The sequence below is a fragment of the Acomys russatus genome, chromosome 9 (assembly GCF_903995435.1).
Source record: "Acomys russatus chromosome 9, mAcoRus1.1, whole genome shotgun sequence".
NCBI classification, from domain to species: Eukaryota; Metazoa; Chordata; class Mammalia; order Rodentia; family Muridae; genus Acomys; species Acomys russatus.
In genome coordinates this window covers 34,992,597-35,007,240 of record NC_067145.1, presented here as the reverse complement: position 1 = coordinate 35,007,240, position 14,644 = coordinate 34,992,597, and the positions used below count along the sequence as shown (strand labels likewise).

The window sequence follows — 14,644 nt, the reverse complement described above, 5'->3', positions numbered from 1 at the left end:
GTTCACAGAATCATGAGCAACACATGAAAGAGAGGGACACTGCTAAAGGAGGCAAGGAGGAATAGTTGGCAAAACTGTGCAAATTCAAAGAAACAAACAAGTTTTGATAAGCTGGGTAGAAAGAGTGAAACATTAAGAAAAAGTACTTGTCAGGTGGTGCACACCTTTACTTGGGAGGTCGAAGCAGGTGGATATCTGTGGGTTAGAGGCCAGCCTGATTGACATAGTGAGTTTCGGGCTAGCCAGGGCTATACAGAGAGACCTTAACTCAAACTAAATAAATTAATAAACTAAAGAGCAACCAGATATCATCCCAGACCAAAACTACCACATGGTCGGAATGGCAACAAGTCTGAAATTTCCTGCAAGAAACAAAGCTCCAAACAGATCAAATACAAGGGGTAGGTAAATACGATGCTTTGATGGTCTGAGCAGGATCTCTGGCTCTGGCTCTCCCTCTCCCCCTATCTCTCTTTCTTTGTCTCTCCCTCTCTCCCCCTCTCCCTCTCTGTCTCTGTCTCCCTCTGTCTCTTTCTCTCCCCATCCTTCCCATCTATGTGTCTCTTTCTCTTGCTCTCTGTCTCTCATAAACAGTAATAAGACAAAATTTTAAATAAAAAAATTAGAGGATGCAAAAAACATAAAAACAGAAGACCATTTCTGCATAGCATGGGGGGGGGGCAGGCAAATGAAGTAACCCCCGTCCCTATTCTGTGAGGGAAGAGGGAAGTAAAGGCAGGGCTTGAACTCCATCAGCACACAGAACCCTGCCTGAGGTAAGCGGAAGGATGGCCCTAGCCTGACTCAGGAAGAACAGATGGCCTATAGGCGGGGGCCGCAGAAGACATTTCCCTGAGTGCAGAGGGCAGTGCATCCTCAGCTTGGGGGTATTGGAGGCAGGTATGTGGGGCACACCTGCTTTCCAGCCTGACACACACCAGGATGCTCAGCTGGATGAGTAGCTGGCAGCTCGGGCAGCATTCTCAGTCTTGTTGGCAACTGCACCCTACTATGAGCTTCCACATCTCATGCTGATCATACATATCAAGTATTAAGACCCTTCCTTCCCACAGCACGGCCAGGGAAAGCAAAACCCAGAAACTAGCCAAACACCCAGTGATTGGCAAATGCTCAGTGCTAGTAGCAGAACATATTGCAGCATGCACACAGCTTTTCAAAAGGGCCTTTGAGCATCAATAATGTATAAATATTGAGGATTACATTTAGGGGGAAATGACATGCTGTGCTTTTTCATACAGGAATGATGGCTTTCATACCAACTATCTCCGCAGGTATTTTGAGCACCAAAGGCTGGAAATGGCTTCTGGGATTTGAACCCCAGTCCTCATGAGTGCACAATAGGTGCTCTTCCCAGCTGCCACCTCTCTAGCTCCTGGTTTTTGCTTTTTTGTTTTCACTGTGTTTTCCAGGTGGCCTGGAATTCATTCTGTAGCCCAGAATGACCTCAGACTTACAGCAATCCTCTTGCTTTGTTCTTTCCTGGTGGGATTATAGGCATAAGCCACCATGCCCAGCATCAACTACACATTTTTAAAGTGGTAATTTATGAGTCTGAAATCTTTAAAACTAAAGGCATATTGGTAGTGTTTAGTGCATCCACTAGGTAGTGTAACCATCACCTGTATCTAACTCCAGAACATTCTTAGCACTCCAGAAACACACTTACCACTGACAAGTCCTTTTCAGTACCTCAGCCTTTGATATCATTAGTCTATGTATCTCTATAGATTTGCTTAGACAACTCACACACCTGAACTCATAAACACGTAGGCTTTCCTGAGGCATACTGTTTTAAGAGTTCATGTGACATGCTCTAGCATGTGTCAATACGTCATTCATTCTTCTTGTGGGTTAAAGATCCATTTCATGGCTCTAACACACTGTGTTTATTTGAAAGTCTCCAGGTGGGCATTCAGGTTGTTTCTGTTTTAGCTACTATTGCTGAGAGTAGAAGGAAGAGAGTTGCAGGCAGCAAGGCTGGGACTTTGAAAATGGACAGTTCTGTCTTGGCCAGAGGCCAGAGCGCTTAAGAGGGTGCTGGTTCCTATTCTTATTTTGTGTCTTTATTTTTCTTTGCACAGCTCTCTGGAAGCTACGCATCATCAGCTAGTTCACTAGTCCTGAGGGTACATGCCAAACTCCAGCATATAAAGGCACAGGTTATGGAGACTGACCAGGCCAGCTCACCTTATCTTAGCCCACGAAAGCATGGCAAACTCCAGGAGTTCTCAGTCCAATCAATATGGTCGCCGCTGCCCCTGTGGGTGCTCTGCACACTTGCTATCTGTAACATCCTCCTCCCTGAAGCACTCTTCTACACCATCCATTTATGAAATTCATTCCCCCAGTTGGTCAAACAAAGGACCCAGAAACATCTGTACCCAGTGGCTGCCTAGCACCCCACCCTCTGAGCTTGCCTGAGACAATCTCCACAGCACTAAGACCAACCTGCCTCAGTTCGCTACAAACAGTGCTTCAGTAGAAACAGTTCAGACTGGAGAATCCTCAGGGAGAAGAGCCTCTGGGCATATCTGTGGGAGATTAAGTTGAACTGGGGCAGGAAGATGCACCTACCGTGGGTGGGGCCATTTCCTGGCTGGGATGCAATGCTATATAAAAGGAGAAGGAAACTAAGCAGCAGTGGGCATCACTTTCTGCTTCCTAGTTGTGGAAATGACATAGCCAGCTGCTTCGAGTTCCTACCACTTGGACTTCCCTGCACGATGGACTGTATTCTAGAGTTCTGAGCTAGAATACACCCACTCTACATCAAGTCGCTTTTGTCAAGAGTATTTTACCAAAGACTCAGATGGTATATACTCACTTATAATTGGGCACTAGCCCAAAAGGCATGTCCCATGAAAGTCTTCGCTTACCAGGAGATTGGGACAGATGTGAGGACTCTAGGTAAGAGAAATATAGGAGATGGGGAAATAGAAGGACCCAGAGGGTCCTAGAAACCTACAAGAAGAACATCATGACAGGTGGATCAGGGCTCAGGGGGGTCTGCTCAAACTATTGCACTAACCAAGGACAATACAGTAGTAAACATTGAACCCCTACTCTGATCTACCCAATGGACAGGACATTCTCCACAGTTATGTGGAGAGTGGGGACTGATTGTGACATGAACTCTGGTGCCTCATATTTGACCACTTCTCCTTGGTGGGGAGGCCTGATGGCACTCAAAGAAAGAATAAGCAGGCTACCAAGATGAGACTTGATAGCCTATGACCATATAGTGGGGGAGGAGGTCCCCCTCAGTCATAGACCTAAGGGAGGGGAATAAGGTGAAAAAGGGAGGGAGGGAGGAATGGGAGGGTACAAGTGATAGGATAACAACTGAGTTGTAATCTGAATAAATTAATTAAATAAAAAAAAATACACAAAAAAAGAGTATTTTACCAAAGCATCAGGAAAAGAAAGTAGAACAGCTGCTATAAACATCTGTGTACAATTTCTTGCTTATAAAGCTTACTGCTTCATTTCGCTTAGGTTTCCACCCAGGGTGGAACTGCAGGTTCACACAACCTTGTTTCCTCTCCTTGGGAGCTGTCCTATCATCTTCACAGTGGACAGCCCTAGCTTCTTCTTTCTTGATAGAGTCCTTTGAATCACTGGCTTTTAATCTTAGTTCAGTTTACCAGTTTTTCCTCCTTTTGATTGCTTTCATTTCAGACATCCTATCTAAGAAACTATTTGCCTTGCTTGGGAGACAGAGGTAGGTGGATCTCTGTGAGTTTGGGGTCAGCCTGGTCTGTAAAGCAAGTCCATGACAGCCAAGAGAAGTCCTGTCTCACAAAAACAAAAAACAAAAACAAACAAACAAACAAAAAAAAAACTACTGCCTAGTCCTAGTCCAAAGTAATGATCTTTTTTATACATGTATCTTTCCTGTTAATTTTGCAGCTTTAGCGCTTTCTTTTGTGTGTGGTATGAATGGAGTTGCCATCACACAAGGATCTCTTGCTCTACATGTCTGTTCTCCTGACAGTACCATAGTCTTGATTACTCAGCTTTGTAGATAGTTTTGAAACTGTGAAGCATAAATTCTCCAACTTTATTGTCCCTTTTGAAGATTATTCTGGTTTTTATAGGGTCCCTAGCATTTCCACAAGAATTGTATATATATAATATGTATATTATATATTATTTATTTATTTATTTTTATGTATATAGTGTTCTTTCTGCATGTACATCTACATACCAGAAGAGGGCATCAGATTACATTATAGATGGTTGTGAGCCACCATGTGGTTGCTGGGAATTGAACTCAGGACCTCTGAAAGAACAGTCAATGCTCTTAACCTCTGAGCCATCTCTCCAGCCCCTCCACACGAATTTTAAGATCAGCCTTTTATGTTTACAAGGAGACAGCTGAGTTTTTGAGACAACCATGCTGGGTCCACAGGTAAGATAAACACAGGCAGCTCCACTGCTCTGAGTTTTACAGACAAGTCATTTCTACATAGTCTGGCTTTTCACTTCTTCCACAGTGCTCTACAGCTTCTGATTCATATATGCTGCATTTTTTTTGGTCAAATTTATTCCTAAATCTACTTCTTTGCTTTTTTTTTTTTTTTCCAAGACAGGGTGTCTCTATGTAGCCTTGACTATCCTGGACTCACTTTATAGACCAGGCTAGCCTCGAACTCACAGAGATCTGCCTGCCTCTGCCTCTCAGGGTGCTGGGACTAAAGGCGTGCCCACTGCATCTGGCTTTCTTTAATATTATTATAAATACCCTTTTCTTACCTTATCGCCAAACTGCTCATAACTAATATATAAAAACAACCAGGTTTCACACCTTCATCCTTACAGCCTTCTCCTGTACTGAACTTGCTCATTTGTTCTAATACGCTTGGGGGTGTCCCTTAGGATTTCCTCTGTAGAGGAATACTAAGCTTTACTTCTTCGCTTTCATTTCAACCTGCATGCCTTTCGCAGCACACTTCTGTGCCTTACTGGCCTGGCTAGCACTTTCAGCACATTGACGACTCCAGTCCCATGCCCCTTTTGGTTCCTGTCCTTCCTAGGAGCACAGCAGGCTAGACTGAAGCCCGTGGCAGCCTGCCTCCTGCCATGTCCTCACACTAGTCTGTTCCAATACGTGCACAGTTTCTCTTGGCCATCTCTGGATCAAAATTACTGTCCAAAATACAGATGAAATGTGGGAGATGGGGCACAGGGGGTAAGCAGGTACCTCGTGAAACCAAGTCAGCCAAGGAGCTCATGGGAAAGCACCAGTGGGGCAGAAACTCTTCTGAACAAGAACACAATGTGTGCATGCCTGTTCCAATCAGCAGCCAACTGTACAAGATCCTCAAGACAGGCCAATGAAGAGAAGAACAAACCACTGCACACTGAGGCAGCGAAATGAGTGATATTTGAGAACTGTTTTATAGGCTAACAGTGTTATACTGAATCAGAGCTATACAGAACAGCCATATGCATATATATACATAGAATTTATTTTCTGAATACTCACAATAATACACTAACAGGAATTTCATTATTATGAATGTCTTTATTGTATTTTATTGTACTTTTAGTATTATAAATTAACTATATCGTTGTGTTCTTTCCTTTCTTCCCTCCCACACTTCCCACGTATCCCCCTTCTCTGTTCTCTTTCAAACACATGGCCTCTTTTTCTTCAGTTATTGTTATGTGTGTGTATGCATGCATGCATGCTATAGATGATTTCTATAGCAAAAGAATCCCTAGCAAGTGTCCCTGCAAACTCAAACCCATGTGTAGCTGTGTAACCAGTGGTGTGTAGAGCTCTAGCCTTCCTTCATAAACTCTTAGTGAAGAGTAACCATGGAGCGACCACTGCAAACCAAAGACACAGGACTGAATTCAACTATGTGAGACACGTCTGACGTCTTCGCTGTAAGAGTGCAGTGGAGAGAGAATGCCTCCCACAGCTGGAAGGCAGAGCTGGTGTCTGGGATGGAAAAGGCAGAGGTTGTAAGCGGCAAGCCGAGCACCCTAATATTTTTCACAGGGCAGTTGGCTTGGTAGCATATGAGGGCCAAATACAGCACACTGAGTGCGGAGATAGAGAGGAAGACCTAAGAGGCAGGGCACTCTTCTTCTCAGGAGCCTGGTAAGATCAGTGCTGGAGACCAGAGAGCCTCATGGAGCCTAGCAGAGGGGACAGCATGGTGTCCTCTAGAGAAGTTAGAGCAGCACGGGCTCTGGGAAGGTCGGGGGTTCCCACGAGTCTCAGAAATGTTGCCAACTCCATTTTTATCTCAGACCATTAGTTTGAACATCTTTGTTCAAATTTCAGATCCCCCACTTTAATCCTGCCATTTTTATTTTTGTAACCAGGCATTCTTGCACCCAAAAAACAAATGTTCTCTTAAGTCCTTTTCACTTTTCAGCTGGTCTGGTTGCCAGGAAGCAATAGCTAGACTCCCAGGTTCAGGACAGAAGGACTGCAGGAGAGGTGGCAGCAGAGGCAGAAGAGCCACATTTGCCAACAATGCACCAGGTGCTACAGGCGTGAGTGCTGACATCTAACATGCACTGAGCGTTAAGCTGGACTACAAGAAGTCACCACTGTTAATTTCACACCAACCACGGCAGTGATTGCACAGGACTCCATTATTCTGCATGTCTTAAATGATTTGTATGTAGTTTCTGCAATTCTATCTCACATTCACCTTGAAAGTAGAACCTCAGCAGCGCTATCAAGCTGCCATACAAGTGTAGACTGAAGCTTAGCACAGCAGCTCTCCTCAAGGCTATAGAAGAGACAGACAAGACTCCTGCCCGGGAAAGCTGGCTCCCGGCCCCTTCTGTAAACCCTATGTCTCCACACTGGGTTGGGACCCAAAACCTTGACAAGCTCTGGAGCAGAGATCGGGCCTCTATTCTCCAATGACATCATCCGAGACGAGGCAGGATTAGCTATATTCTGGCCAAGAATGGCAGCTGTTCCCTTTTACTCTCTTCAAAGTCCTAGCAAGGATCATGAAGCCTAGGGATTCAGGCAGCCCCTTTAGCGGGTCAGTCGTTACCTGAGATCAGAGACAGTGTTACGCTGCATCACTGGAGCCTTCTTTGAAGCTGGGCTGACATTCTGTTTGTTCTGAACAGTGATAAGCTAGAGAGTCACTCAACCAGAGCCTTAGGCCAAGGTAGCTCTGAGCTCAGCCTTCATTCCTGAAATGTCCACCTAATCCCTTGTGGCCTCTAGACACTGTCTCTTTGATCATGTGTTATCCCCAAAGGCTGGCTAATCTCCTCCAAACTCCATTTTCATTATGTCATTCTTGGAACTTGAAATAGTTTGGCATTATGGGGCTTGTCCCAAGGAATGTGTGAGTGTGGCATTTGAAGAGCTGTTACTGAGCCTGCCCTCACCAGGCCACCTTCAACCTCCGAGATCCCTCATGGAACTATCCTCCCTCCTTCCCTCCCTCCCTCCACCACCATTCTCAATGCTTCCTATACTGCCATCCCAGCTCAACCTCTGCATGCTTCCAGTGGTCCCTTCTCAGCCTTCCAGAACAGAGATCTCAGTTTTTACAACTCTTGAAGACACAGTCTACCACTCATTTATTCTCTTGTAATAGATATTCAGCCCATCAGATAAGGTACAAAGGCTCTAGGGACAGAGATCATATCTACAGCATTCATTTCTTCAAATTATATGGAGCATCCACTCACTCAGCCCCATGTGCTGAAGCAGAGAGAGACAAGCCAGGCATGGGGCTGAGTTGCCAAAGGCTAGTGGATCATTAGAGAAACATGGATGGAGGACACAGACAACTTCTGCCTTTGGAGGTTAGAAATGATGAAACATTGTCCATTTATATGGCTCACCTCAGTATATAGACCACCGAACGATAGGTAAGGTTTGGATAGAGTCATCACAAGAGGCTCTATCAGGCACAGAGGAGGGACATTAGTTTATCTTAGGGTAGGGACTCAGGCGTTTCTGGAAGGCAAGAGTATCTGTGCTGAGTCATAATGAGGTGGAATTATGCAGCAAGGAAAGGGCATTCTAAATAGAGGCCGTGTGGAAATGGCAAGGAGGTAAGACAGGACAGTTGGCTAAACAGATGGCCAGAGCTGTGTGCCCTCAAGCATCCAATGCCTGAGAACTGGGCTGTATTTGCAAAATATAATCCTTCAAGGTGGTCAGAACACAGCTATCAGTATAAGTCCTAATCTGACTGAGGTCTTCATAAAAAGAGATTTGAACACACAAAGAAAAGCCAGGAACATACAGAAACCATCACAAGAGCAAGGGCGAGAGGTGGCCATTTACAAGCCAGGAAACAGGGCTTCAGGGGAAACAAACCTACGGATACTTGCAGCTTAGAATTCTGGTTTCTACTGTGAAAAAGCAGCTTTCTGCCGTCAACTTCACTGAGTCTTGGGTTTCTCACCCTAGTCTGAGCTGACTCACACACAATGGCCTGTGAGACACCCAAGAAGCCAGAGCAGAGCAAAGGACAGCAAGTGAGGAGACTGAGAACGCAGAGCTGATGCCCTGTGGGCCTCACATGCAAAATGCTTGAAGTTCTTCCTGGTAGAGAGAGGAAGCGATTGGAGGATTTTAAAGGAGGAGATGACAGAATCATGAAGCATTTTAGAGAGAGCTGTCCAGTGGCATTGGAGACAGGACAGGGCTGGTGGTATGAAGGCTGATGGGTAAGGCCTACATTTGAACCCAGCACTGCAAAGGGAGGAGGCAGGCAGGCAGAGTTATTTGCTTGAGCCTGTTCCCTGAAATCCTTGGGAAAATGCACCTCTCTGAACGTGACAAGCACCTAGGTGGAACGCTTGGTCCTTTGCTCCAATGGGAACAAGCACAGCAGTCTCCTGCTACAGCTGGGGCAACTGTATTGGCCGCAGATCTCAGCACTTTGGTTCAGCTTTCTCCTTTTACTTCCATTGTGTCTTCTGTTTTCCCTCCTGGGAATGCTTTCTAACAAGCATGACATGATCTAATTTCTGGGTCTTTGTGTGGAGAGACCCTCACACTGAGTTTGGATAAAATCACTCTGGAAGAACCTATTACTAAGTGGGCAGGCGGTCCCCTGAGGAACATCAAATGTGGGACAGGAAGCAACTCCAAAAAGACCAAAAGGGAGATGGAGGGTGGGGCAGCAGCAGGAAGAAGCCTTGCTCCTGGCAGTTCCTGGGACTTAAACAATGGTGCCAGGCAAAGCAGAGGGGTAAAGGAAGGCAAGAACTGAGAGACAATTACAGAACATGGTGTAATAAGGGCATAGGGTTTAGGGGATAAATTTTCTCTATTCCTGCAAGAGCACCGTGCAGACTCCAAAGAACTGGGTGCTCCTGACAAGAGGGAGACTGGTGATCAGATGGGGCAGCATTCTAAAGTGAGTGTTACAGAGAAGAAAGGTGAGCATCTTTACCTGCTAAGGGGGAAGAAGGAGAGAGTGTGAGGGGACACCTGAAGACAGAGGCAATAGAGGCAGGCACTTGTAAAGAGGGCTCTCAATGGGCTCACAGTGGGCAGGAAACCCCAAACAATGAACTTTTGCAGCTTATCTTCCAAAACAACCAAAACAGATTTGCTCCTTTAATCACCTATAATCTTAGCAGTTGGAAGACTGAAGTCCTAGGAAGAATGCAGCAAGCCTGAAGCAGCCTGGGTGTGGCAGCTCACCCACTAGTGACAACTTGATTTAAAGTCACCAAGGAGACACACCTCTGGGCACGCCTTAGAAGGCATTTCCAGACAGGTTGAGTTGAGGAAAGAGGACCCACCCTGAGTGCGAGCATCCAGAGAGGGGTGAAGACAGTGAGCTGAGCACCTGTACCCATTTCTTTCTGTTTCTGGGCTGGTAGCCTCACATCCCTTTTACTACAGCTGCCTCACCACTCTAGCTTTCCATCAGGAACCGATCCTTTCAGTCTGTTTTCTTGGGTATCCTGTCATAGCAATAAGAAAAGTAACCAATACCCAGGGAGGTCTCAAACAAACAAACAAACAAACAAACAAACAAACAAACAGTCTTGGAGTTTCTGTTGCTGTGGTAAAACAAAGCAATTCAGGGTGGAAAAAGGTTATTTCATCTCATAGTTTGTACTTCGTCATCCGAGGAAGTCAGGACAGGGAATCCAGGCAAGAACTTGGATGCAGAGGCCATGGAGGGTGCTACTTATTAGCTTGTTCCTTGCGGTTTGCTCAGCCTGCTTTCTTATGCAACCCAGGTGTGGCATCTGAGTTGGCACCACACACAGTGGGCTGGGCTCTCCCACATCAATCACTAATTATAAAATACAGCCAGGTGTGGTCGTGCACACCTTTAATCTTAGCATTTGGGAAGCAGAGGTAGGCAGATCTCTGTGATGCAAGGTCAGCCTAGCTTACATACCAAGTTCAAGTACAGGCAGGGCCACACAGAAGACTCTGAAAAAAAAAAAAAAAAAAAAAAAAAAAAAAGGAAACCAACCAACAAACCAAACAAACAAAATACACGATAGGCTTGCATATAGGCAGCTTTATGAAGGCATTTAGTTAGCCTTCCCAAAGATCTCTAGTTTGTGTCAAGTTGACATAAAACTAACCAGCACAGAATAAAAGCAAAAATTAAATTCAGGTAAATTTACTAGGTATTGTATTGAAATATAAAGCTGGCTTCTGTCACAGTAATTAAAGGGTCCCTGCCCTTTATGATAAGCTGCAAGACCACCCAGTTTTCACTCCCCATATGAAGGGGCTACAGAGTGACCTCTGCAAAGTAAGGTGTCTGGACAGCTGTTCTAGGCTGTGTCACCACTGCTCTTCCGGTAAGAGCCCAGAGGAAACCACTGTCATCTCTGGAAGCCTAAGTGGTGCCCAGCTCACACCTCTTCCTCCATTCACGTCCAGCTCCTCCTCCCTTCCTCCTTAGGTCCTTGGGACCACAGATCTGTGGTTGGCCAATGTGCGCATCCTCAGTCTGCTTCTGGAACTAGTTCACAAAAGCAGACAGGCTGATGTGTGGGCACCTGGAGGTCAGGGCAGATGTGAACCTAGAGCTGGTGGAGGAAGAATGTAACTGCTGGCTCAGGATTCCTAGTAATGCAGGAAGCAAGAGAAGGAGGAAGAAGGAGGCTGGCCTGGAATCCGTGCTGGGAAAGAAGAGCGGCCATGCCCGGGAGGAAAGAGCATCTTCTAGCCCAAACCATGTTCACACTACAGAAGGGAGGGGTGTCAGGGAGGCATCTCTCCACCTGAAACAGGGTTCTTAGGGGGTGCTCTCTGAGGCTGGCTTGTGTCATTGCCAACTGATATGTCCACACACACCATGAAAAAACCGCCACAGTCTTTAGAAATTAGAAAGACCAATTTTGAGAAAATTTGAGAGGTAAAAGCTTCCAGGAAATGGAAGATTACATGACAAGAGCTTTAATGAGCATGCTCTATGGCTTCAGATTAGAAGGTGCCAACCGAGGCACCACGCAGATCTGCGGATGGCCTGTACTTCAGCTCTGGACACAATTACAAACGTGGTTCCCACCCCATTCTCACAGGAGGATGTTTCTGTGGCCTCGGGGTGAGGCGTTCACATGAAGACAGAAAGGATGCCTACATCTATCTAGCGCTGTAGCAGCTGTGGGGGCAGCAGCTCAGAGAAGAGCTCCATAAGGCTCCTGCTTTCTCAGCTGGAGAAAGGACTTTAACACTGAGTTCCAAAAGAAATAGCAGGAACAAACCACAAACAACAACAACAAAACAAACCCCAAAATGGAGGCTGACCCCGCCTTATAGTTTGCCCATCCCTTGAGGCCTGCCAGAAAATGTTAAGTAAAAGCACTTGAGAAGGCTGATGATGCAGCTGTACTGAGAGCTGAGGGACTAGGAGCCTTGCAGAAGTCCCCTGGCATCTTGCTAGTGCTCCACTGCGGAAATGGGGGTGTTGGGGGTCGGGGGAAGGACTTCTATTGGCAATTCTGTCGAGGGCAGGTGGACAGGGGAGAGTATGAGAGAGAGCCACTGGTGTCTCAGCCCCTTCACAGCTGACAAGTTCAGGAGCATGGACTTAGCAACGTGAACCCTAATATTTGCAAGCAATGCAAGTTACCATGCTTCCAGACCTTAGAGCAGGAAGGAATGAACAAGAAACTGGGGTGGAGACAAAATTTATGGCAAATTCAGCTGAAGACTCATCTGATGAAATCAATCAGCCATCTACGTAAAACACACGGGATAAGCTGCATGGTGGTACACACACATAATCCCAGCACTTTAGAAGTGGAGGCAGGAGGATCACAGTTCAAGGACACCCTGAGCAGCTTTCTGAAACTCAAGATTGTTTTTGAGACAAGGTTTCTCTGTGTCACCTTGGCTGTCTTGGTCTTGCTTTGTGGACCAGGCTGGCCTCAAACTCACAGAGATCAGCCTACCTCTCTCTGCCTTCCCCAATGCTGAGTTTTTGAGTTTTTTTTTTTTTTTTTTTTTTTTTTTTTTTTTTAATGTTGGGAATATAACACAGTGGCACACATACAGTGACAATCAGTATATATGAATGCAACAATAACAAAATAAAATCTCAAATTTTTGGTTTGTCTCTTCTTACTTTATCATACGCTATTAGCTATAACCAGCAAAAATGGCGTTCTCTTTGATGAGGTAGTTGGTGTAGCTTACATTCCTAAGGCCTTCTGACTTGAAGAATCTGAAGCCAGGACAGGGCTGTGATGTGGAACAGAGAGAGATGCTGCACACCTTTTGTCTCTGAGGCTCACATGGATCTCAGTCTATCTTTCAAGATAGTGGAATAGCTTGACAACCCTGTCCCTCCCCCCCAAAAAGGCACTGTCTCTGATCACTCTATAGTTCTAAAGGAGTTCTTTCTCAGGGTCATTTGCATATTAACAATTTTGTATGCCTTTTCTTTTTTCCATGTCTATTTTGGGGAGAACTCCAAGGGACAGGAGTAAGTTGAACCTCATCAAGAAAGTTTTCTTCACTGCACAATGCACCCGATGGCTCTTTTCTGTGTCTGTCTGCAAAGGACCCTTCAAATGCATTGTTTTCAGTTAGGCCAACACAATTTCTGAATATTAAGACGAAGAAAAATAAACAAAAGCCACAATAAACCCTCTAGTTCAAATATCCAAATCACTCCCAGCTCCTCTCACTCTGGAAAAGACTTGGCTATCTGAAAATGGGCTGATGACAGCTCCACGGAGGACAGGGGTGGGAAGTGGTTTCCAAGGGTGCAGAGCTGGAGACATATTTTGTCAGGATGATGCTGATGCCTACTCCATGGCCATGCAGAACCAGAGCCATCAAGGGACTTAGAGAGGAAGGACCTCTTAGTTTGAGAAACCGAATCTGTGGGTGAAAAGTTTACAGCTCACCCAGCTTTCCTTTAGCTTGTGGCAGGACCCCCGCCCCCACTCCTCCCCAACTGTGCTTCCTGAGCTCGTATGGCCAGCTCTGCTCATGGGAATCCCTCTTCACACCTCCCTTTGGCTCCCCTCTCCACGTCACATAACCAAACAAGTAATCCAAAGCCACTGCCATCTCTCACACAGTTCTAAGGTCATATTTCCCAGTGACATCCAGCATGAACCTTTCTCACCTTCTTCACTTTTTTTCATGACCTGGTTGCCCTGGTTTTCCCCACAGGCACAGCAGTTTACCCAGGATTCCTTGCTAGATCATCTGACAATTCTTCTTGCTTCTTCTTCTCGTGGGTGACTGGAGTATGTGCATAGGAGTACTGCTCAGGCCTAATGCTCTCTTTCCTATAAGCTCCTTTCTTCCCTTGACTTCCTCTCTACTCAACACCTCAAAGTCAGCATATGCAAAAACAGAATCTTTATAATAACATCTGTTCTTCCATTTAAATAAACATCATCATCATTTACCCAAGCACCAAGCACAAATCCCCAGTCACTCTGGGTACTCTCACTGCCTTGTCTCCACATTCTACTCAGTAAGAACCTACTAGCTGTGTCTCTAAGACACACACCCCACAGCCTGCTGCTCTACAGACCCTGCCCATTCTACACAGGAAACACCAGCCAGCTCTGTACTCTTGCATACCAGAGACTAGCTAGCTAGCTTCTAAAGAATGTGAGGTAAAAGCCCTCTTGGCTCATGGTTATTCCATTTCTGTTCCCAAAGCACAACAGCAAAGCTCTTTCTAGCCTCAAAGGCTCCCCAGAGGTTGGTTGAGGGAAAAGATATAGCCATAGTGGCCCTGGGCAGAGTGCTACAGCTCCTGGCTCCTGGCTCCTGGCTCCTGACTGGCTATGCTTTACCACTCTTCGAGCTGTTTCTCCTAAACAGTGAATAAGTCAGCTTCTGAGGCCACGGTTAGCTTGCAAGCAGGGAGCCTGCCATAGCAAGGGCAGCAAAGCTCCAGCCAGCCTTGCCCCCTAGGGTCTAACAGGCTTGGTCTACTCTAGTTTTACCTCCCAGCATGTTTCATGGCCAGCACAAGGGGCATGGTGGGAGCAGGTACTATTTAGAAGCAAACAACAACAGAAGCTCCCAAGGCAGGCCTCTGTCCAGAGGGATGAAGTAGCCCTCAGGGTGCCATGTACAACGGGTTGAAAAAAGGGTAATTCCTAGAAGGTCCACCCTTTCCATTGACTTCAGATTCCACACACTTGATTCTCAACAGGGGCT

The 14,644-nt window shown here is 46.0% G+C and overlaps 1 protein-coding gene across 1 annotated transcript in view; it reads right to left on the bottom strand.

The window, feature by feature from the left end:
* The window catches only part of Aopep (aminopeptidase O (putative)), a 234,916-nt gene that overhangs the window by 108,013 nt on the left and 112,259 nt on the right, over window positions 1-14,644 (bottom strand). The gene's annotated exons all lie outside the window — the stretch shown is intronic.